The sequence below is a fragment of the Acomys russatus genome, chromosome 30 (genome assembly GCF_903995435.1).
Source record: "Acomys russatus chromosome 30, mAcoRus1.1, whole genome shotgun sequence".
NCBI lineage: Eukaryota > Metazoa > Chordata > Mammalia > Rodentia > Muridae > Acomys > Acomys russatus.
Window position 1 is genome coordinate 17,279,339 of NC_067166.1, and position 23,723 is coordinate 17,303,061.

Sequence of the window (23,723 nt, forward strand, 5' to 3'; positions counted from 1 at the left end):
CGGAAGTAAGTATTATTAAGAGTCAGGTCAGAGGTGCCGACTGCACGAAATGTCGGATTGGAAGACGTGCTGGAACCATGGGAGCGCCTGGCTGGGAAGGCAGGCACCATGCCTAATGGCTCCATGGCCGAACCGAGAGAAGCAGGAATCAAAACACGGTCCAGCTAATGGGGAGGTGGCTGGAAGAGCTCGGTGCAGTCCCTGTGCCAACCTGTAACGTGGGCATCATTTTAGCCTCTGACTATCAGGTCACACGAAAAACTACATCTACAAGTTTTGAAAACCCATTAAGTTTCTAAACAATTTGAACATTTAAATGGTCTAGTAAACCACAGTGTTCATTGCCGTCGTCGGGTTTATTTGGAAACGGCTGTTCTTGCTGCTAAGTATTGTTAAAGTTATTTTTTAGACGTTTTTATTTTATTTCACATATTTGAGTGTTTGCCTACATGTATATATGTGTACCATGTGGTTATAGTGCCCACAGAAGCCAGAAGACGTCATTAGATTCCCTGGAACTGGCTTTATAGACGATTAAGAGACACAGTGTGGGTCCTTGGAACAGAACCCAGATCCTCTGCAAGAGCTGCCGGTGCTCTTAAGCACGGAGCCATCTCTCTAGCGCTCTGTAAATATTTTTAATACCACCCACAGGGGAGCCCCAGATTGGAATTAGCAAAAATGTTTCATGGTTGCTTCTATTCAAAAAAAAAAAAAAAAAAAAAAAAAAAAAAAAAAAAAAAAAAAAAAGAGGTCCATTTCCAAGATAGAGAGTCTCTGGGAGATCCAATCAGTTAGATTACATATGCCCAACTAGGTGGATCCAGGCCCCTGGACCGCACAAAGTGATGGCCCTGAGCCACGTGCCCACCAAGGGCAGGTCTCCTCTAATGTGTGCGACAGGAGATTGGCAGTAATTATTTCCACTGGCCCCTTCCAAAAGGCTTTGGATGGAGTGGGCAAATGATTCCTATTGAGACAGAGAAGACGTAAACTTTCTCAAAGAGACCTTAGTAGGACTGAAAGGCATCAAGTCTATGATCAAAGCTATCTGCCTTTCTGGAAAATTATTGAGCCAAATTGAAGTATGAAAACATCTTTCCTTAGGATTATATGAAGACTCTCGGTGGCTGTGTCTACTAAGAATTAAATTCTTTTTAGTTGTGTAAAATTTACCGGGTAGGTTTTATTTTGTTTGTTTGTTTGTTGTTTAAGATATAGGTAATCGGCTAGGCGAGGTGGGGCACACCTGTGATCCTAACATTTGGAGAGGCAGAGGCAGGAGGATCGCTGTGAGTTCGAGGCCAGCTTGGTCTATAAAGTGTGTCCAGGACAGTCAAGGCTACACAGAGAAACCTTGTCTTGAAAAAAACAAAAGTCAAGCAAACAAACAAAAAAGATAATTACAAAATCTTTCCCTTTCAAATGACTTCCTTCTGCCTTCAACCTTATGAAATGAGCCTCATTCAAAGTGGGGTCCTAGGTCATCTGGATGAAAAACTGCCTCTGGAACTGGAAAAAGTCTAAAGATGTTACACATGCTGAGAGCATGGACACGCAGTCGGGGACTCACTGCAAACACGGGATCCAGCTGATGGCTCTACACGTAGTTCTAATAAAGGATGACAAATTAAACTCTAAGGTGACATTCTGATGATTTCTGAGACAGACTTTCTCTGGGTAGCCTTGTCAGTCCTGAACTTGCTTTATAGGTCAGGCTGGCCTCCAACTCACAGAGATCCACCTGCCTCTGCCTCCCTGATTTCTAGGGCTACAGGTGTGCGCCACCACACCCAGCTTTTGCTGAGTTTTACCTCAAATAAACTCTGGCAAACGGCTTTGGAAAGGAAGGGCACATGCAGATTACACAGAATATCTTTGATTTCATATCTTGAGCCTGTAGGAAAGCCATGCATTTATTTCCTTGTCCCTGAGGTCACATATGGGGTGTCTGTTGCACACATGCATTTCCCAGACTAATTCCCAGCCTAATTAGCTAATTGAAGGTGTTTCTTGGGATTTTTAAGTCAATCATTCTCTTTTCTACACCCATTTTACCTCCGATATCAACCTTTTCCAACTGAAATTGGCTGCCTAATCATTGTGCTGGATAAAGATGGTGAACGGGACCAAATCCTTACAAAAGATTATATCAGAATCCTGGATGAGGCATGTAGTTGTGAAATATTATCTCTGCTCACTTCCCACTATCTTAGTTGAAAATGATCAAACATTAATGCTTTGACTAGCTTCCCAAAGATCTCACAGAAAAACCACATACAGTGACAGCAGAAACAAGCCACCTGACTTCCTTTTTTTTTTTTTTTTTAATTCTATCAAATACATAAGTTCTTGGTTACCATATCACACATCCTTCTAGGTTCCCAGCTACAAGCATGTATTATCAACAGTGTCGCAAATTGTGCCCCTAGAAATAAATAGGCTTCAGAGGCAGGCGGATCTCTGTGAGTTCGAGGCCAGCCTAGTCTACAAAGCAAGTCAAGGGCAGCCAAGGCTACACAGAGAAACCCTGCCTCAATAAAGAAAAATTAAAAATAAATAAATAAATAAATAGGATTAATGCTCAATATAGAGAATAGATGTTTTTTGTTTTCAAAAACCACAGACTTTTAGTAGATGAAATGATCTTTCAAAGAATGTTTATTCTGACACATTTTCTTACAAGGAAGGGAATTCCAGTGCAGTGGTGGGGGGGGGGGGGCGGGCGGTTGCTTAAGATCTTAGACAGGGCTTCTAAAAGGCCTGTTTCCTTCTGCTGTGAATAAACAGCCCTGTGGCTTGTGAAAAGGCATCATGCCATCAGAGCATATTAGTCTCCTGGCTGCCTTGCTCAGACTGTCTCCGCACCTCTTTACTGAACGCTCCCTGGCAGAATTCCCAGTCAGCAATGCCCCACGGCCATCTGCTCTATCTCTGGTACCCCTCAGTGTTCCAGTGTGGCAGCAATCTTCCCCTAAGCACCCCTTGGTTGCTTGGATTACTATAAAAAGGCATTGTAAAAAAAATTGCTGTGTACTCCAGGCATGTGTTCTGTTTTTGTGACAGTTTACTACTCCTTTGCTGGCCTGCATTTTCAAGCTGGTTCTGCTCTTTACTGTAAACATGCACAGATGGGGTGTGGAAGGGTAAGGGCAGAGTGAGAATAGGGGCTTCCTGGAGGCAGCACTGAGGGGCAGGCCTCGGTAGGGAGCTGAGTCTTGTCGCTGCTCTACTACAAGCTAAAGTTACAACTCCGAGGAAGACACTCTCCTTTCTAGTTTTCTGGTATTAAAAATTAATCCCCCCGAAATGGATCCTATAAAAATGCAGGAGTGGTAGTATATCTAAAATCAAATTTAAAAGACACCTGATTTGCTGCTCCCTAAAATTTATTCATAATACATATAGAAAGGGGTTAACACCCCTAGCAAAGAGCTCCTACAAATTGGTGGAAATGGAAAGCAGGAAAAAGAATCTATAGTCTCTACTGGATACCAGAGGCTAACAACAACAACAACAACAACAACAACAAAAAACCTCCAGTGCTTGGTATGAGTTATTTATTTTGGAACTATTGTTCAGTGAGGTCCCATAGACTCCCAAGCATTACAGGCTGCTGTCATTGCTCTTTGTTACCCTTCAGAACTTGACAACCAAAACCCACTCCAGGGGATACAACAGGGTTGAGCCAGAGAATACAGAGAATCAAGCTGGGACGGAACTAAAACCGTTATCATATTGGCTAGCTTTCATAGTGCAAGTAGGCGCTGTGCAAGCAACTAGAGGAGAGAAGCAAGCATCAACCATATCCAGCTATAAGCCTTTTGAGCTATATTGATGACTGGCCAGGAAAGACATGTCCACTAGTACAACAGTGGTGCAAGCAAGCATCATGGGAGTAACCAAACAGTTCCTGATTGTTTGGTAACTTCTACCCCACAGGATGAAACCCATACCTGCCACCACTATCAGGCCAAGAACCTATGGCTAGACAGGTCCTAGGCCCTGGGGGGCCAGCCTACTACTTTTATGCTGCTAAATTACCCCGATCTGCGGGGTTCGACAAACTCGGGAGGGAGGTCACCTGTTGAGAATGCAGACACAAGAAAGGAGAGCAAGTCTGATTGATCAAACTCTCAATCTTTATTAATCAGGCAGCAGCTTTTATAGCTCAGAAGGCAGGGAAGCATATTGCTATAGCAACCCAGCTGTAGGCTTTTCTCAAAACACAGGGAATTCCAGGCAGGGTCATAATGTCCTGCCACACAGAGTATCTGGCTCCCTCTTTGTCTAGTCTAGCTGCTAAACCATAACAGGGTTGCTCCATCTCTATCTGTCTTTAGTCTAACTGCTGACCCACAACAGGGTCAGCTAGTTTCTGGTGAAAGGCAAGCTCTGGGAAAGACAGAGACTTAAAGGTGCAGGCCTCTGACAAGATGGCTGAACATTGGCTATATGGCCTATTGTCCCCAACACTAAATAACCATGGTATTGAACTGATTCTTACCAATTTATTATTATACCCATAAGACGATGCATCTCACCCTTCATCTGAGAAGCTTCTTTATGCAGTAGGTAGTGATTGACACGGTGGCCCGCCACTAGCCAAGGTGCAGGGGATACGAGACTGCAGAATGCTCAGCCCTAAAGGGAACACATTCACCCGAGTCTTCTTCAAAGGCTCAGGGATCATTGTGGAAGGGGAGGAAGAGAGTAAGAGCCTAAGGCGTTGGATGACTACAAGGAAACATCGGGACACAGCAGGATAACTGCCCTTATGAACTCGAGGTAGTTGTGAGACTATGTACAACACCTGTGCATGCCCAAGCCAGACCACACTCAGGAAGGAGTTGAGACTTGGGCCTGAAATCCCACCACTAGCTCTGGTGTTAGTGGCGATTATTCGCTACTAGAAGAGGGAGAGACAGTTTGTCCTAAGGGTGTAACCTCTGGTAAGTCAGCTACTCTCCAATAGGAGACCACACATCCAAGAATATTTGGGCAACACAAACTGGACTTGAAGGATTTTTTTTCTTTTTTGAAGATGGCACAACATTGGGAAGATAGGGATGGGGAACAGTTGGGGAGAACTATGACAAAAATCTGTGTGAAAGTCTCAAAAGACTAATAAAAAACAGGCAAAGGATAAGACCAGGTTCTATGTAGGACAGAAAACAAATGATGAATAAGTTCATTATATCTAGGGATTATTATAAGCCTAGAACCCCTCATTTCCAAGTATGGATCATTATGAATGGGCAAGAACATTACAAATCAAAGGCATATTGGGACATTATTTTTATGCATCTAACAACGTGAAAATATGCTTATTATCTACTGCTGATAAAATATAGCAATATTTGAGACACTATGATGCCAGGTGAATTGCTAAACCTATAAAGAGGTGGCCTGACAAGGTTCTGCCCAGTCTTATTTGTGGGAATCTATCCTATTGAGACAAACCATCCATATTTAAGGATATGTATATAGGAGTTATTAGTACAGAGTAGGAGAAAAACAGATTCAGGAAATAACCTAAATCAACATTGAGAGAGAAATGGTTGAAAAATTATGCCAGTGGCCCTCAATCAGGAATATTTTCTCCCCAGAGGAAATATTAATAATGTTAAGGTTGAAAAATCAATATATGTGTATTTAAGTGTGTGTGTGTGTGTGTGTGTGTGTTGTAAAATTCTTGTGTCTAGAGGAAAGTAAGAAACTATTTATAGTGAACTGATGGCATTGTTTAGGTAGAGGAGTACAAGAGATGGAATAGTGTGGAAGGATCATGCCCTGCACTCACACATAGGCGTGCACGCACACGCGCGCGCGCGCGCACACACACACACACACACACACACACACTCACACACACTCCTAAACTACCACCACTCGAATCAGAAGTCCATTAGATCCTGTTGAAATAATCCTGTCTTCTGGCCATGTTTGCGATTTGATTCCTTGCACCAAATATCATAGATCTAAGTAGTTTAGAAGAAGGTTAAGTTCCTTGCTTCACCATCAGTCCTTGGAAAGGGCTAAGTTGTTTCTAATTTAAATGCTTACAGAAGGTCATATAGCATGGGGGACCTTTTGTTGCTTTATTTAGACAGTGAAGAGTTTGTTCAGAGGGAAATATAGTCGCCCAAAGCCCCACGGCAGAGTTTACAGGGGTCACTTGGAAGAGTCAGCTAAAAAAAAAGATGCAATGATTCTCAAACATAGAGGAAAGAAGTGTGATTTCTATTTATTGATTTATTCCAAAAACTGAACCTCATATCTGCAAGCATTAAATGTCACTGTAAAAATCAGCCTTCTAAAACAGTCAGCAGTTATGTGAGTGAAAATGCAAATAGAAAACATTTAGTATGGAAACCACCAGCCCATGGGTCCCAGTCACGTGCTTTGGCACTGATGGCTGGGGAAGTAAAAAAAAAAAATTTTCCAGTGGAGGGATAATATGTAAAGAGTTTAAAATTTTTCTGTATGAATCTCAAACAACTCACATGAAAATGTGATTCACATTGGGAAACTGAGAAAGTGATTCGAAACATGGCAGAGATGCTGCCTCAGCAGAAGTGTCTGAGGTGATTTCATCACAGGGGCAGGGCGAAACATTTGATGCTAATGTATTATTTTGTAAAGTAATTTTAAATGAGCACCTGAAGGCAAATCCATGAATTAACTATCACAACAAAAGCAAAACACTTATGAAGGGTCTTTCTCATTCAGAAACAGGCTTTCTGGCTTCACCCATGACAGGCTGGCCATTGTGGGAATTCAGGTCTTGCTGTGTTTGACAGCTTTATGCCTTTCTGTCTAAAGGACAATAGGGTCACAAAGAAAAGGATTATGCCTTTGCTCATGTAGAGGAGAGGGAGGAATTAGGATGGAACAGAACTGGCAGGTGACATGGAGACGAATGCTCTTGCATGGCTGCTGACTTTGTTGTAATGGACTGATGGCATAGGCAAAATACATTCAGAGTAGTGTGGACCTGAGGCTGGGCCTGGCAGCTCTGAAATGTGCACACTTCTATGCTTTGAGCAACTGCCACTTACTGGCAGCTGGGTTCTTGGGATGGCATATAAGACTTTAAGGCCAAGAGGGCATCTACCGATGCACCAGACATGCTGAGAGAAGCAAGCCACCCTCTGGTACGTTGAACGACACCCGCGAGTGTCTATTTAATGCAGCTGTTAGGTATCAGACATTAGGGAGCAGGTGAGAGCCAGGAGAAAGCTCTCGGGTTAACCTTGCCAAGCTGCAAAATGGTAAGAGATAAATCACTGTAACCCAGGCTCCTGGTTTTGCTCAGTGAGCAAAATCAATGCCCGCTTTGCCCTGGGGACCAGAAACTAGATCCAAGAACAGTGTAGGAAGACAGCACACGGCATTGATAATTGCAATGATTTTTTTTGTGTGTGATGTGCATTTGAATTTTAAGAATAAGTTAACATCTAGTCACCAGGAAGATTCTGGTTTAAGCAAAGAAAGGCCAAGTAAAAGCTGTGCTCCTGATTCAGTGTCCCAACCATTCTCACATGACGCCATGAGGCCAAAGTCTTCCCTGTGATTAATGGGGTGAAATGAAAGGCAGAGTAGTTTCAAATGGATCGCGGCAAAATATCCTTTCAATCACAGATAGCTCTTCCAGGAGACAAGTAAAACTGATGTTACCAGATAAACAAACAGGTAAAGGGTCAGGAGGCTTTTCCTGTACCACTTGTCACTTCATAATTTCAAATCATCTCAGTTCCCCAGTATTAACTAAACCCTTACAGTATGAAGCACGTTGCTGCATATGGGGGACAGTGAGATAAACGTGACGCCAGACACAGTTGGGGCATCAGAGTTGCCATGGAGGCAGCCGACGGGATGGGTACAACAACGTTCTCTGTATCGTGGTAAGCGAGTCGGAACGTGATTCTGCGAATAGCAGAATGCACTTTGTTTCTAGGATGGGCGTCCACTTATTATGGTCAAACATTTGCTCCCACAGTGCTTGGAGTTGTTGCGTTAAACTCGTGTGACTCACATCTTCAAGTCAAGAGAGCATCTCGGTGTTTATCTTTGCTGCACTTTCATACTCGTTTTCTCTTTCCTTCTCGGACACTTTCTCTCAATGTCTTCCCCCATCGTTCTTTATGTTTTATCATATTTTCAAATAAGGTGGATATTGTGTGTCCATTTCTTTCACCCCGCTTACCTTACAGTCTATCACAGTCTGGTTTCTGCTCTTACAATATATCAAAATTCCTCTAAGACCAACAAACGGTCTGTAAATTACTGTATTCGGTGGTCTCCCCAGATTTACAACATGCACGATGCCTTGACAGCGTTGGCAGTGTCTCCTCAAAAAGCGTAACTTCACAAACTGCAAAAAAGCAGGTTCTTCACGCTCACCTCCTTAGACCCACGGGGCTTGTCATCAGATACCAAGATTATGATTTCTCCAAACTATTCCTCAGAAAAGGTGGCAGAAGTACCAGCTTCCTCTTGCTGTCATGATTGTGCATTGGAGCATCTCATTGGCACCATTGGCTACAGGGGACTTCATGGGAGGTGGGGTTCACCTTTCTTATTATCTTCAACAGTGTACTCTAAAAACAGATCTTACAAGCAAGTCACCTTGATTGGATGTTAAATGGTTTTTGTGTTAGTTACATAATGAAGTTTCAGGACAAACTCAGCTACACTATGAAGATTAATGAAGAAATGCTGAAGTCGTATTTTCCTTAAATTAAATAATATAGATTTTTTTAAAAACAAAAATTAACTCATTATTATTAATAAAGCCCAAGACACTGAAGAATGGCAGTTTCTTTTTAGGCTTCATGTTGCATATTTGGTAGGAAAGTAACACAGTGCTGAAGTTAAAGCTAGGAGTCTGTGCAGGGAGATGAAGGCGATGAGTGTGGCACAGGCCTAATGCCAAGTTCATTTTTCATGATGAACTTATGGGGAGTTATTTCTAATCAAGTGAAATATTGCTACCTCTCCATAATGAGTGAGAAATTACAGTGGAAAGGTTGGCGAGGTAGGGTAATAAACACAGCTGCTCTGCTGCTTACTGCAGGTGTGCCTTCTAATGATGGGAATGACATGGCTCACCTCCACCTGCCGCACCAGGCAAGGTTCTCTCTTTGAATGAAATGGGGGGATGGGGGGAAAAGCCATGCATTCATGCTTTCAACAGCCGCAGCAGTCATCAACGTGCATGCTTCCTTTAGCTCCTCAATCCCAAGTGACCTGGACTTAGGGAGCCATTAGTCCTGTACTCTCTACCCGCTACCGAATAGGATCTTCACTCTCTTTAACCCGGAAGAATTCCGGAGGACCGGTGCTCCTTACACCCACCCATACCACTTTGCAGATGGAGAAACTGAGGTTCAGAAGGAATAATTTACACAAATTCCTGGGGACAGTGAGATGGTGAAACGCTTTCAGATCCAGAGTGTCTGAATCTGTAATGGGATGGAACTATTTCTGTCTGCCTAGCGCTCTCCTTTTTCCTCTGACAGAAGCACCACCTCTTCTTGTCCTCAGTTCACATGGTTCGAATGTTTTGGATGCCGTAGCAGAGGTTGGCGTGGCACCCAAGGCATGGCCCATAAGACCCTTCGGTCCTCGTGATCAGAATGGTTAGGAGTATCATGGGATGCATTGCTCAGGGGGAATTACATTTTGTTTGTTTTTATTTGGTAGAGAGTCAAAGAGAGGTCTTCATTTCCTTTCTGCTCCACTGAGGTATTCTAGGCGCAGGTCTCTAATGGCTGCCACTTTCTTACTAGCAAAGGGCAGAGCCTGCAAAGAATGGGGCCGACACAGTACAAAGCAAAGAAGACACATGGAAAAAAAAAAAAAAAAGACTGGCCCAGCTGTGTGTTTTACAATTGAAAACTCAGACTCCCCAGCTCAGAGGACTCATAGACCTTTGAGGCAAGAAAATAAATTCCTTTGTTTCCTAAAGTGTAGATGATACTTACTCCAAACTCTATTATGTTGTGCCCACTGGATTATACTCCTTTAAGTATCATGTCAGAAACTGTCTCCAAAATAAAATAAGATTTAATATTATAGTTCTATACATCCATAGCTTATGATCTATAAAAGTGATTAGTATTTTTTTTTTCAAATTAAAAACCTCTTGAGTGGTCTTGCCACAATTAAATTAGTTGGGTATGCTGTAAATCCTGTTGGGAAGTTGCTCCATTCGGTCAGCAATAGCCTTGTCCTAATGTGCCCTTAACCTGTGTTCTGCTTGTTCTACTTCATGGCAAGCCAACGATAAACGTCACCAATTCAGAGGCTTTTTAAATCTAAGGAAACAGTGCATCCATAAAACATATTTCTTTAAGAATATTTTAATAGCTCAGCTAAATGGCAGGTCTTAACAGAGTATTAGTTCAAGGTACAGTAGGAGTGTAAATGCGGAAGGAAAGCATCTAGGATCCATGTGTCTTCTTACTATCACACTGAGTAAGTTCCAGGTCCTTTAGGCCAGGCAGATCAAACACTAAACGTATCATTTTCACTCAGCTTTGTTTGTAAAACGCATCCACTGTGGGTCGGAGAGGAGTCCGGTCTTCACAGTCACCCGGGAATGGAGGTTCCACCATCATGTGACTTCACCATCTAGAAAACTCAGGCTCTTATCTGCTGCCACGGAAGAAGAGAGAACTGGGACACCAACCCCCTTTCCTTTACCCCCACATAAGAAACGACGTGCTCATTGCTCCTGCCCATGTGACCGAAACCAGCCAGGAACATTGAAGACAACAGCAAGTTCTAGGAAATAGTTAGTGAGGACTGACTGTGTCTCTCGTACTGTCTTGAAGCAAAGAATGTGTCTGCTGATGAGGATCTGCCTGCAGGAGATCACAGTTACCACTGTCTTTTCCCTTTAACTTTGTTTAAGCTATTTGTTTATTTGTCTATTTAAAGAGTCTCTTCTTATTTTGTAGCCCAGGCTGCCCTTGAACTGGCTGGCTATCCTCTGCCACCGCCTACTTAATTATGAGATTGTAAGGATTCATCACTGTGATCAGTTAGGCTTTTTTCTTTTTTAATGGCCTTTCAAATTGGTTGCAATAAAGGCAAAAATTAGGAAAGCCTGACTTGCCGGGCGTGGTGGCACACGCCTTTAATCCCAGCACTCGGGAGGCAGAGGCAGGTGGATCGCTGTGAGTTCAAGGCCAGCCTGGTCTACAAAGCAAGTCCAGGACAGCCAAGGCTACACAGAAAGACTCTGTCTCAACAAACAAACAAACAAACAAAAAACAAAAAACAAAAGCCTGACTCCGGAGTCTTTAATTGCCTCTGGTAGCTTGTACTTGCAGCAGAAAATCCATCTTAAATTTAGCTATTTATTGTGTAGTGGAATCTCCTAGGCATTTGGGCATGATATTACCAGTTTGTAAGCCCAGACTTCAGAAGGCAAAGGCAGGAGGATTGTAATTTCAAAGCTAGCCTGAGCTACAGAGTGAGGTCCTGTTTCCAAACAAAAATCAAAGAGAGGAGCTGGCTCAGTGGATAAAGTGATGGCCATGGAAACATGAGGACATGGGTTCAAACCCCAAGGACCCATATGCAAGTCAGGCAGCTGCTTATAATCCCAGCCTGTAAGAGCACTTAAGAGATACAGATTCTCTGGGGCAAGCTGGCTTCCAAGACTAGACCAAATCAGTGAGCTACACGTTCACCTCAAAAAATAAAGGCAAGCATGGAAGGAGCGGATAACAGGAAAGGGAATCAGGAAAATGATACAATTACATTTTAATTAAAACTAAGTTTAAAAAGTAAGTAAATAAATAAAGTAGAAAGCCATTGAATAAGATACAGGATGCCCACTTTGGTCCTTCACACAACCTGTACACATGCGTGACAGCATGCATACACGCAAGCATGCACACCACACAATACACACATACAACTAAGAAGGAAAGCCCAGAACCACCTCAGTAAATGGTACGGAGTGTGTCTTCGTGCTCTGTTGCTGTGAAGAGAAGGCATGACCAGTGGCAACTCTTGAAAAGAAAAGCATTTCATTGGAATTGGCTTTCAGTTTCAGGGGTGTAGTCCATTGTCATCTTGGTGGGGAGCATGGTGGCACATAGGCAGACTTAGAAGTCTACATCCAGATCTGCAGGCAGCAGGACAAGAGAGACTCGGAGCTTGGAATGAGCTTTCTGAAACCTCAAGCCCACCCCCCAGTGACACGCTTCCTCCAGCAAGGCACACCTACTAGTTCTTTCAAATAGCTCCACACCTTGGCTACCAAGTATTCATAATCTATGAGCCTATGAGGGCCACTCTCACTGAAACCACCACAGTGCATGACGGACAGGTGTGTGTGTGTGTATGTGTGTGTGTGTGTGTGTGTGTGTGTGTGTGTGTGTGTGTGCGTGCCATTCAGTGGGTGCAATCCTTCATCTTCAGAGCTGTGGGTGGGCCTGCCTTTTGCTTTGTTAGCCTTATCTGACTGTGTATAGGAAGAAGATGGAATGTCCAGACATATAGATGTGATTTTACAGAACTATCAAGGACAGGTGTCCTTTCCTTTAAGTAGTCTGAACTCTTGAGTCTCAGGCAGGGATTTCCAGTGCAGTCGTGTGTACTGGAGGTGGTACTGTATCCTAGGCAGTGTTGTGAAAGCCTGTGATGATTGGTGTTGCAGTTTTCTGAGTTTGATGTGGTTTGTTGCTGCTGTTGTTAAAATAACTGCGATGCTCCACTGGCAAAAATGCCCTTTGTGTGTGTGTGTGTGTGTGTGTGTGTGTGTGTGTGTGTGTGTGTGTGTGTGTGTGTGTGTCCCCTCAACATAAGTGTTGCATATAAACAAAAAAACTTAAGAATGTGGTTTTAATATTTGTTACATTTTCAAGAATTCAGCTATCATAGAAATACACAGAAGACTGCCTTTTGCTCAGAGATTTCCCACAAAGGTTTCTGTATCAGAAAGTCATGTTATCCACATCAATGGTGCTTGTAATATTTTCTTGTATAATGAGTCTCCCTGTGCATGCAAGTACATGTGAATACATGGAGACACTAGCCTCCCATGTGGTCATGCATTCTAATCTGAACCTATATAATGGCTTTATAAATCTCTCTTTTTATCTCTCCTTTTTAATATACACAGACAGGATTACCAGGCCGTCAGAAATACAGGCGAATTTGACAGTAGAAGAATAGGAGAACATTAAAAGAGTTGTTGGACCTAATAAGGTCGAGGCACAACAGGTATAGTGGGTGTGGCATGACACTTAAAAGCAGGGTTGCCATGGATACATCGGTCTGAACTCAAGGTGAACTCTGAAATAGGACGTTAGGCAAAATATCAGCATCTATAACCCTCCCTTTCTTCAGCTGCAGAATGGGAGTGTGTCCTCTTACACGAGCTCTTCTGAGGGCTAAATGTGGCAACGAGCCATAGACTACAGCTTCTATTTCAAGGGCATTATTACTTACGAACCCGAGCTTCAGTGTAAAACATATAAACACCAGGGGTAAGAATTTTCGAGATCTTACTTAGTAACCACAGCTTCTTTTCTCTCCACTTTCTTTAGGTGGAGGGGGCTCTATTCCTTCAAATTCTAGCTAAGCCCTGCTAAGTCAGCTATGGGGAGTTAAAATATATATTACACCTGGGTTTCTTTGTCAGTATCTCTCTGCCTCCCTTTTTCTTTTACAAAAACAGTCACTTTCTCTGAACACACACTACCAACTAACAATGTGTAGTCCACCCACGGAGTGTACCATCACAGTGGGTGTGAAGGGGTTTCTATTGTTACCTGCCTTCAGAAGCTCTTTGAGAACAGGCAGCTTGGCTCCGTGGGTGGAAGTGTACTGTTCGCATACTGCCTTCAGGTCAGCATAACAAAGTTGTAACAATCCCACGAGCAGAATATGCTCCAGAGCAATCTACAGCTCATCCTGTGATTGTCTTTACAACCCCTCTTCCTTGGTTTCATAGAATGTTACTGAACACACAAAATGAGAGGCCCCCAGACCCAAATCCTAGACCTATGCAGACTTGAGACAGAGTGCCTACACTTGTCTCCCTGTGCTTACATGAGATTAAAGACATGTGCCACTAGGGCCTGGCCTAAAGGAATCTCTATGAGTTATATGTACTCTGCTTTATACTGATAAACTGTCCTGGGCTGTTTAAGCTTATTGAGAGTTGACTTTAGGAACAAGAAGGGCCCAGCTACACCAGACTCTAGCGTTTTACTTCTCCAAAATGTTCTCCAAAAAACGAGCAGGCTAGCCCTCTAACTCTGCAACATGAGTAAAAAGCATTTTGTTCTTGAAAGCAACTGGCAGGTAAACTATTTTCAACCTAGGTTACTATTGTTTATGCCATAAACAATTGTCCTGCAATGGCATTAGAAAGCTGGCAGTTCCGCCATAGAAAGCTTATCCATGTGGAGAAAGTGCAAGCAGAAACTCGAGATGACTATCCAGACTCCCCAGTCAATTTCTGCTGGACGATCATAAGCACGCAATTTGATGGTTTATCTTTCTCCTGTAATTTGTTCTTATACTTGCAAGTTTCACCCAAAGGGACATTCTGCTCCGCCAGGGACAAGCAATGGGAACGCCAGCACACTTGTCCTAATGGGGCTTACCCAGGTGCTCTCTTCTGGATACCTGTAAGTCCTTCATGTGACGGTGTTCCCTTTGCTTGCTCTCTCAATCCAGCCACTCCAGTCATCTCTGATGGATGTTGTGAAACACTCAACGTCATGGCAATTTGTTCTCCGATGCTTCTGTCCATCTCCTTGCTATTTGTTCTCTTTCTTTCTTTGTCCATTTGTGATGTGCTGAATGAACTCTCTCATTCAAGCCTGAAGGCATGGCCATCGCCAGTCATTTTCCAGACCATACAAACAGCAGGAGGCGAGAAGGTGTAATATCGTCAGTGGTTATGCCTTGTGTCTAGCAGCCATTTCCCATGGATGGTGTGAGCTAGGGGGAACTCCAGCTTGAAGTCAACGTAGAGAGAAATCCATAAGCCAAAGCATCATCTGTGAGGGCAAAGATCGTTATGGTCACTCTCATGTCCTTGGCATATTTTAGGGTGCCTTGAATAAGAGTAGATGCTCACAATACAATAAGGCATGGATGAGTGATTGCAAGATCAGGACCTCTCATTTGCTTCCTGGTGTTGCTAATAATCCAATCTGAGGAAGCCTACAGTGAGGATAACAGGACTCTGGGAGGCATTACAGTGGTGGGAAAATGGAGAAGCCAGTGCTACTGACTACTTGCGATGCACAAGAGACCAACAGCTTCCTAGCTATCATTTCTTTTAATCCTCCTTGCCATTATACTGGAAATTACATATTGTAACAACCTTCCTCCTTTTTTTTTTTTTTTTTTTTTTTTTTTTACAACTGAAGAAAACAGGACTCAGAACACTGCAATCATTCCCTTAAGCCTTATCCGCTTTCAGATGCTACACACATTCCATTAATCCCTCTTCTTGGGTAGCAGAAGAGGAAAGCTCATAAAGATAATGGAAATATAAGAAGGAGAAAAAAAAAAAAGGACCGTGAGAAAATTTCATCTGTGTTTTATTTAAAATCAGAGCATGGACACAAAGCCAAAAGGCTTCTATTCAAAACCATTCCTTGCCAGTTACTGGTTGTGAAGGCTTAGAGACATTTTTTTTTTTTTTTTACTTCACTGTGCCTTGATTTTTTCTGATCTACAAAAGGAGAGTGACTGAGTGTGCATAACGTGGAGTTGTTGTGAGACACATGAATTAATGACGTGCATGTTGTTTATGATGCTAAGGATAAAGCTCAGGAAATTTTTTTCAAGGGAGGGATGACATTGTAACGTTGAGTGGGGAGGACCATTGGGTTGTCATCTGATGGCTCAGAAGACGTTCCCAAACACAGGGAGCACATGAACTTTGAGTCATCTCAGAGGAGGAACCGTGATAACAAAGTTGGGCTGGAGTATAAAGCCAGCCGTTCTCCGTGGGGTGGGGTACATAAAGGGCACTGAAGGTGGCGAGTTAACGGACAGCCAGGACCCAAGAAACCGATGTATACCCCTCACTCTCAATCGCAGCGAGTCACAGAGAAATAAAGCAGGAGGGCAACTGGGGAAAGATCGTCATCTCAAAACTCAGACTCGGGGACCATCTAGTCCAGGCACATTTTCGTCTATCTTGGAGCTGTGTTAGCTTGCCCAAGTGGCTTTGTTTACCTGGCTGTGCGATGCTTTGAATTTTCAAGTTCTTTACTTAAAATGTTCCAATTCTGTTATTCCATCTCCCACATGTGAAACAACTCAGGGCAGGAAAGGGTCATATTATTCAACAGAAAATGCCTTTCTCTGTTATATAATACATTCCACTGGAAGCAGGAAGAAGAGTGGGAGAGGAAAGGCCACAGAAACTGCCCATCAGTGACACAGTAAAGACAGAGCTGGGGCATGTTCACCACACATGTGCCTCTGAGGCCACCTGCCACTCAGAGCTTCCAGAAGATGCTGGGGTTTTCTTTTTTACTTTTTTTGTTGTTGGGTTTGTTTGCTTGTTTGTTTGTGGGACAGTCACTTATAACCCAGCCTGGCTTTGAACTTGCTCTGTATTTGAGGATGCCCTTAGATTTCTGAGCCTCCTATCTCTACTGCCCAGGTGCTGGGAATACAGTCATGCACCACAAGGCCCAGCTCAGGACAAGGTTAGAGCCATTCTTTCTACTGTGAAAAGGTAATGCACTGTTCACTTTTTCCCAAACAGAAGGCATTTCGGTGCCCTAGAGAAATGAAACTTTAATCATTAGGAGTCCCAAGAGACTGGATGCTGAGGCCATGGCCCTTCCTCTACAGGTGGCCTTTTTCTTGAGGAAACGGATGAGGTCTATGTTTAGGATAAGAAATGGGAATTGTTCACAGCCTCATCAACATACATGAATGAGTAACACACAGAGCCTCAAAACTCATACAAGTAAGTGATAATTTATGTAAGATTGATGGGATAACGTTGGGAATCTAAAGGGTTGCTCAAGTGATGACATTACCAAGACTCTGATTTCCCCACCATTTTCTGGTCTGTTCACTTCTGCATGTTTTTGGTCATTAGTAATGTTTTGTTTTGTTTCTTTTTTATGATGTCATGAAACAAGATTTCTGCCAATTTAGCAATCTCACTGAGATGCTTTTCTGTCTCTGTGACAACCTTCTGATCTTAAAAGAACCAAATTCATTCTACTTCAGCCACATTCCTGGACCAGTTGCCTACATAATAATGGGATGCATAATCAGCCACATTTGGGTAATGAATGAGCATCCTGGATGGACATTGGATTACTACAGGGAAGTTTTGTAGATATGTCAAAACTATATGTCAAAATATAACTTTTATATTTTGACAGTAAAGATTCTTTTGTGCCTTCTACAAGATACCTCCTAGGTAAGGTTCTTTATTAAAAATATCTCAGGCAGGGCATGGTGGCACACGCCTTTAATCCCAGCACTCAGGAAGGCAGAGGTAGCCAGATCTCTGTGAGTTCAGACACTCTGGCCTATGAAGTAAATTCCAGGACAGCCAGGGTTGTTACACAGAGAAACCCTGTCTTGAAATCTCTCTCTCTCTCTCTCTCTCTCTCTCTCTCTCTCTCTCTCTCTCTCTCTCTCTCTCTCTCTGTGTGTGTGTGTGTGTGTGTGTTTGTGTGTTTGTGTATGTGTGTATGTGGGGGGGCATATATGGTGTGATATGTATGTATGTGTGAAGGTCAGGGACAATCTCAGCTTATAGTCACTGCTCTTTACCTGTTGTGAGACAAGGTTTCTTGTTTATTGCTGCATACACCTAATGATCTGACCCAAGAGTTTCTGGGAGATTTTCGTGCTTTTGCCTCCCATCTTTCTTCAGAAGTGCTGGCATTACAGATGTGTGCCACCATGCTGTCTTTTCATGGCTTTGGGGGCTCCACTCTCAGGTCCTCAGGCTTGCACAGCAAGCATTTTCGTTGACTGAGTCATCTCCTAGCTCTTCCATATGCAGGATTCGAACTTATAAAACAGACACAGATCAGACAACTATGGAAGGTTCAGAGAAGGAGTGAGGTTGGAAATTATACCTGCTTAGCTTCACAAGTCACTTTGGAGAATTATGAGAGTTTTAATAAGCCTCTAGTTTTTAGATAACCTGTAAAGGGATATGATTGTTCAAATTGAAAATACAAATGGATACAAGAAGGGAGTAGAAAACGTGCTGGGAAAACCTACATCTCTGTAATGAATTAAAAGAGAAGAGGATGAAATCTGTTGGTCAATCCCCACCTTTGACCCTTAGAGGTGATGTTCCCTAGACTCACTAGCAAGGTAGAACAAGACAGGTTTCACACTCCTGTTTCTCCTACTCTAGATAGAAGCTTTGGAACTTTACAGCATTAGAATAAGCATCTATCCTATTATTTACTAGGTGTATGTACATCATTGAGCCAGCCCTTTCCTTTCCACAACCTGCTTCCTCATGTGGGAAAATATGGGGATGCACTCTTTCACAGCGACACCATGCAGGTTGGATAAAGGATGCACCGATGGGCCTCCCATATTCAAGCATTAAGTAGGCCAATAAACATATTGGTTGCTCACCAGTGTGGATCAGAAATCTAGGGACACAAACTGCCAGCTGTGCAGCTAATAGACCCTAACACTAAGGACAACACAGGTACTACTATTGACACTGAGCTTGATGCTAAAAGCCATGCTGCCATATGCCAAGGTCCTGTCCAAATGCTGTATAAATCCCATTGCATCTCATCACAACAAAGCAGGTCCTATCATTGCTACTACTTTACAATGAGAAGACAATCCTCAGCAAGCTCAGTTGGCTTCTCATGTGTCCCCAGATGTGTGACAATAGCTGTGTTTGGATAGCCAACAAGTGTTTGGACAGCCAACAAGTGTTTGCCAAAGTGAGAAATGACTGCTTTGAGATCAGATGAAAAAAATCTACTGCCAGTCAGGATTGTTTAGGAATTGGCCTTGATGTCATCATGTGGTGTTCTGTAAACATGATACGCTCCATTATTCCTTGGGGGGAGGGGACTGATGGGTGCCGGTTAGCCATGTCAGATTCTGTGATTCCTCAATTTGCAAGAAGAGACTTTGAGCAAGAAGCAAGGAGTGAGACTCCATCCTCTTCCTTGTCCTTACCATGTCAGCCTGTCAGAGGCTGTTTCTCTCCACAGGAGCCACCCCTCACCCTTTGTTTCAAATCTTCCCTTCCCGTTTCTTTTGGGAGACCCTTGGCCTGGTATCCTTTGATGGGAGAATCCTTTATATATCTGCCTGGCTTCTGCTTTGGTGTGTTTTCCAAGGCCGTTGTACATATCCTGCCCTCCTACCCCAGCCCTCACACCATAGTTTTCAGAGAGATTTGCTTGCTTTATACATCATGAGGGTCGACACTCTCAGGCTTGAATGACTCATTTCTGAACAGCGACAGTTTTTAGGTAATCTTCTCAGACTCCCAAATCCCATGAACTGGGGTGATGCTGCTTAAAGAACAGGCGTTGCTGTTGTCACGCTGCCTTATACACAAGGCATGGGAGAAGCAGAGGGTGCCAGGCCCCCTGAGCGTGACAACAGAGGAGACAGACTAGAGGTTACAGGCAACTGCTTATATAGTCTTGTTTCTGAAAATTCAATTATTCTAATAACAGCAGCGAGCAGTCCTACTCACTTCAGCCCACATCATCTTGGTGTCAGCTCTTGAGATGCGCTGTCACACTTCAGTGGGAATTATAACACTAAATTTTGGCTGAGATGCGGCGTGCCTTCCCACTTTCTCTTCTTTTCCCTTTGCTTACTCCAGCTCTTCAAAACCATGGATGTGCTTGGTAGGTAACACAAAAGAAATAGCATTTCTCATTTTAAACCTGTCCTGATTGAAAAGCTTTGTGGTTGGTATATTAGCCCATGTTGGCTACTACAGTGAAAAGACTGGAGGCCGGCTAGGTTTATGAAGAAAGGTTTGGTTTGTTGTTGTTGTTTGTTTGTGTGTTTATGAAAACATATTTTTATACAATATATTCTGATTATGCTTTCATTTTCCCCAACTTCTCCCAGATCCTACCGAATTGCTAACCAAAAAGGTTAGCAATGGTGATGATGATGATGATGATGATGATGATGATGATACAAACCAGAATAGGATAAAACAAACATAAGAAAAAGAATCAAAGAAAAAGCACAAGAAAAAACAAAACAGAACACAGATGCTGAGACACACACATCCACACATACTAAACACCTATTTTTAAAAAGTCAGAAACCATAATATATAAGAAAAATATCTGTAAGGTTTTTTTAATGGCCAGAAAAAAAGCACTATGAGACAAGACAAATAATAAAAACAAAACAAAACCCTCCATAGATGCCTTGAGTTTGTTTGACTTGATCATCTATTGCTGGGGACATGGGGCCTGCTCTTAAGTGTAATTTACATACCAGTGAGGCTCCATTGGAGAAAACGAACTTGTCTTTTGTAAGTGGTTGTCAATTGAAGATAGCTTCTGAGTTAGGGATGGAGGCTGATGTCTCATTCTCTTCTCAATGCTGGGACCCCATTGGGATTCCTATGCAGACCCTGTGCATGCCGCCACATTTTCTGTGAGTTCATACAAGTTTGTCAGTCCTGTTGTGTCTGGAAAGCCACGTTTCCTTTGTGTCATCTGTCCCCACTGGATTTTACAACCTTCCTGCCTCCTCAGAGTTCCCTGAGCCATGGGAGAAGGATTTGATGTAGATGTCTCTCTTAGGACTGACTGCCCCAGGGTCTCTCACCCTCTGTACACTGTCCAGTTGTGGATCTGTCTGTTTGTTCTGGTTTGCTACACGAGGAAACTTCTTTGATGATGGCTGAGCATGACACTGATCTCTAAGCATAGCAGAATGTCATTAGGAGACGTCTTTAGGATGTTCCTTTAAGAGAACAGTAGCATTTGGTTTCCCCTTGGGCCCATGGCGTATCTAGTTTCATGTTCTTGCGCACCCAAGCAGTTCCAGGCATGGGTTCCATCTCACGGAGTGGGGCCTTAAATCTAATCAGAGTGACTGGTTACTCATTGTGCTCTTTCCTTACAGGCTGCTCACCACTATGGCATTCAGGGTTTGTATACGGGTTGGTGGTCCCCTTTCTCCTCTGATAGTGTGCAGAATCCCTTCTTGTACCATGAATACTCTGCAGTAGGGATGAAGGCTCTAGGTAGGCACCAGCTTGACCTCTCCTTGTTTGATGAGTTGTGTAGGTGCTGGGCTGTCTTAGAGCAAAGATTGAGGGAAGGTCCAACCAATGCCTGGCCCAACCCAAGACCCACCCTACGGGAGAGAGCCAGCTCCTGACGCTATTAACGATACTCCGCTGTGCTTGCATACAGTTGTCCTCTAACAGGCTCCACCCAGCAGTGGTTCGAAACAGAGGCTGAGACTTACATCCGAATATTGGGTAAAGCACAGGGAGTCTTGGAGGAAGGACAAAAGGACCTAGAGCTCTACAAGAAGACCGACAGAGCCGTTAACCAGGGCCAGAGGTGCCTGCAGAGACTGAAGCACCAACCAGGGACCATGCGTAGACTGGGCCAGGCCCCCTACACAGATATAGCCAATGGGCAGCTCATATGTCTGCCTTTATATGTTATTTTGATATTTTCCCTCGCAGCTTTTAATATTCCTTCTTTGTTCTTCACATTTAGACTTTTGATTATTACCTGGTGTGGGGAGTTCTTTTCTGCTTCAGTCCATTTTGTGTTCTGGATTCTTGCTTCTGTGCCTTGATAGGCATCTCCTTCTTTAGGTTTGGGAAGTGTTCTTTTATGATTTTGTTGAAAATATTTTCTGTGGCTTTGACCTGGGTTTCTTCTCCTTCTTCTATTCCTATTATTCATAGTTTTGGAAAAGCCATAATATATCATCTTAAATCCTTTCTAGAACAAGGTACTTTTAAATTCTTCTTAACAAAATTTAGTTACTAATACCAAATATTCCTCCAGTTATGAGCATTTCTCCGTGTAGACCTTTACACACTCACACTGGCATCAAACTGAAGTCACCCGAGACATCTTTCCCTTCATCCAACTGATTCAAGAGCAAAAGGCTAAGGTCTGAGTTATTTTCTTCAGAGTCATATTGCTGTTCCAGAAAGAATGTTAAGAAGGTAGAAGATAGAAGAACTTAGTGCCAGCATTTGTTTGATAAGACAGGTCTTTGAGTTCTCCATATTCCTACTTAGAGCCAGAGATGAAGGATATAAGGGTGACTCTTCACTTGTGTATCTACTCCAGGGTTGTGGGCGTCTTTGGGTACCTTATATCTCATGTCTCACTGTCTGTCCAGCATTTTTTTCAGGACTCTTCCTAAACTGATCACATTATAGGCATGACTTTGCTTCTTAAGTTTACTCATATTTATCATCACAGAGTTGTTGTTGTTTTACTGAGCCAAAAATAGAAGCATTTCTATTTGAGGCATTGTAATCAAATGACCCTATTAAGCCCAGCCAGTTCTTCTGCCTTATGAATTACTTTGGCTGTATTGTGGAGCATCGCTGATATTTTTAAGAAAAAAAAAAACACTCTCTTAGTTCTGTTAACAGAAATGTCTTTTCTTTCTTTTCTCTCATTGCTCATTGCCCTGAAAACTTCCTTCTGTTTCTCATGTCCTTTAAAGCCAGCACATCATTCCAATTCTGGCCATCATCCAAGGAGAGACTGCTGAACCCATTAGGCTGAGAGGGTTCCATTGAGCACTGCCATGGAAGATTAAATGGCTATGACGACTTCATATGGAAGGTACTGGAATAAAAATGAACGCCATTCCTGACACAGCGCCTAACATGAGGCAAGACGGTAGACATGTTTAACCTGGACGATATCTTCCCCTCAAGGGAAGGGAACAAATTTCTGAACCATGGCTCATACACATTACATTTAAATGAACTGACAAAGGGAATTGGTCTTCCTGAGTGCCAGGGTCCCATGTAATTCATTGGCAGCACATTTATAATCTAGGCCAGTTTCCCTCATGGGCACTATTTTTCTTACTGAAGAAAGTCACTGGCTTGTCCTTTCTCTCCTTGTATCTGTAATTGTGCTGAAGGCTCTCCTCATGCCTCCCTCTGTGGAGGGGGGGGGTGTGTGTACTTTGCACAGCTTTGTGCCAACATAAAAATGACAGGCAGTCTTCCTGTCAATGGAAAATAGTATCTATTTCCCCATGACCATCTTTATGAAGTATTACAGCCTGGTAATCAATGAGAATGGTCCTCATAGATAAATATATTTTAATACTTGGCCCCCACTTAGTGGACCTGTTTGGGAAGGATTAGGAGGTGTGGCTTTGTTGTAGGAGGTATGTGCTGGGGGTGGGCTTTCAAAAGCACACACTGTTTCCGGTTACCCTCTACCCTGTCTGTCTGTTTGCCTGTCTTATGCTTGTAGATCCAATATAAGCTCTCAGCTGCTGCTCCAGCACCATGCCTGTTTTCCTGCTGCCACGCTTCCCACCATGGTAATCATAGTCTAACCCTCTAAAATTGTAAATGAGCCCCCAATAAATTCTTGCTATTAAGTTGCCTTGATCATGGTGTCTCTTCACAGCAAAAGGCAGAGAGAAAGAAATTGGACCTGGTATGGGGTTTTGAAACCTCAAAGCCCACCTCCAATGACAAACACACCAACAAGACCATACCT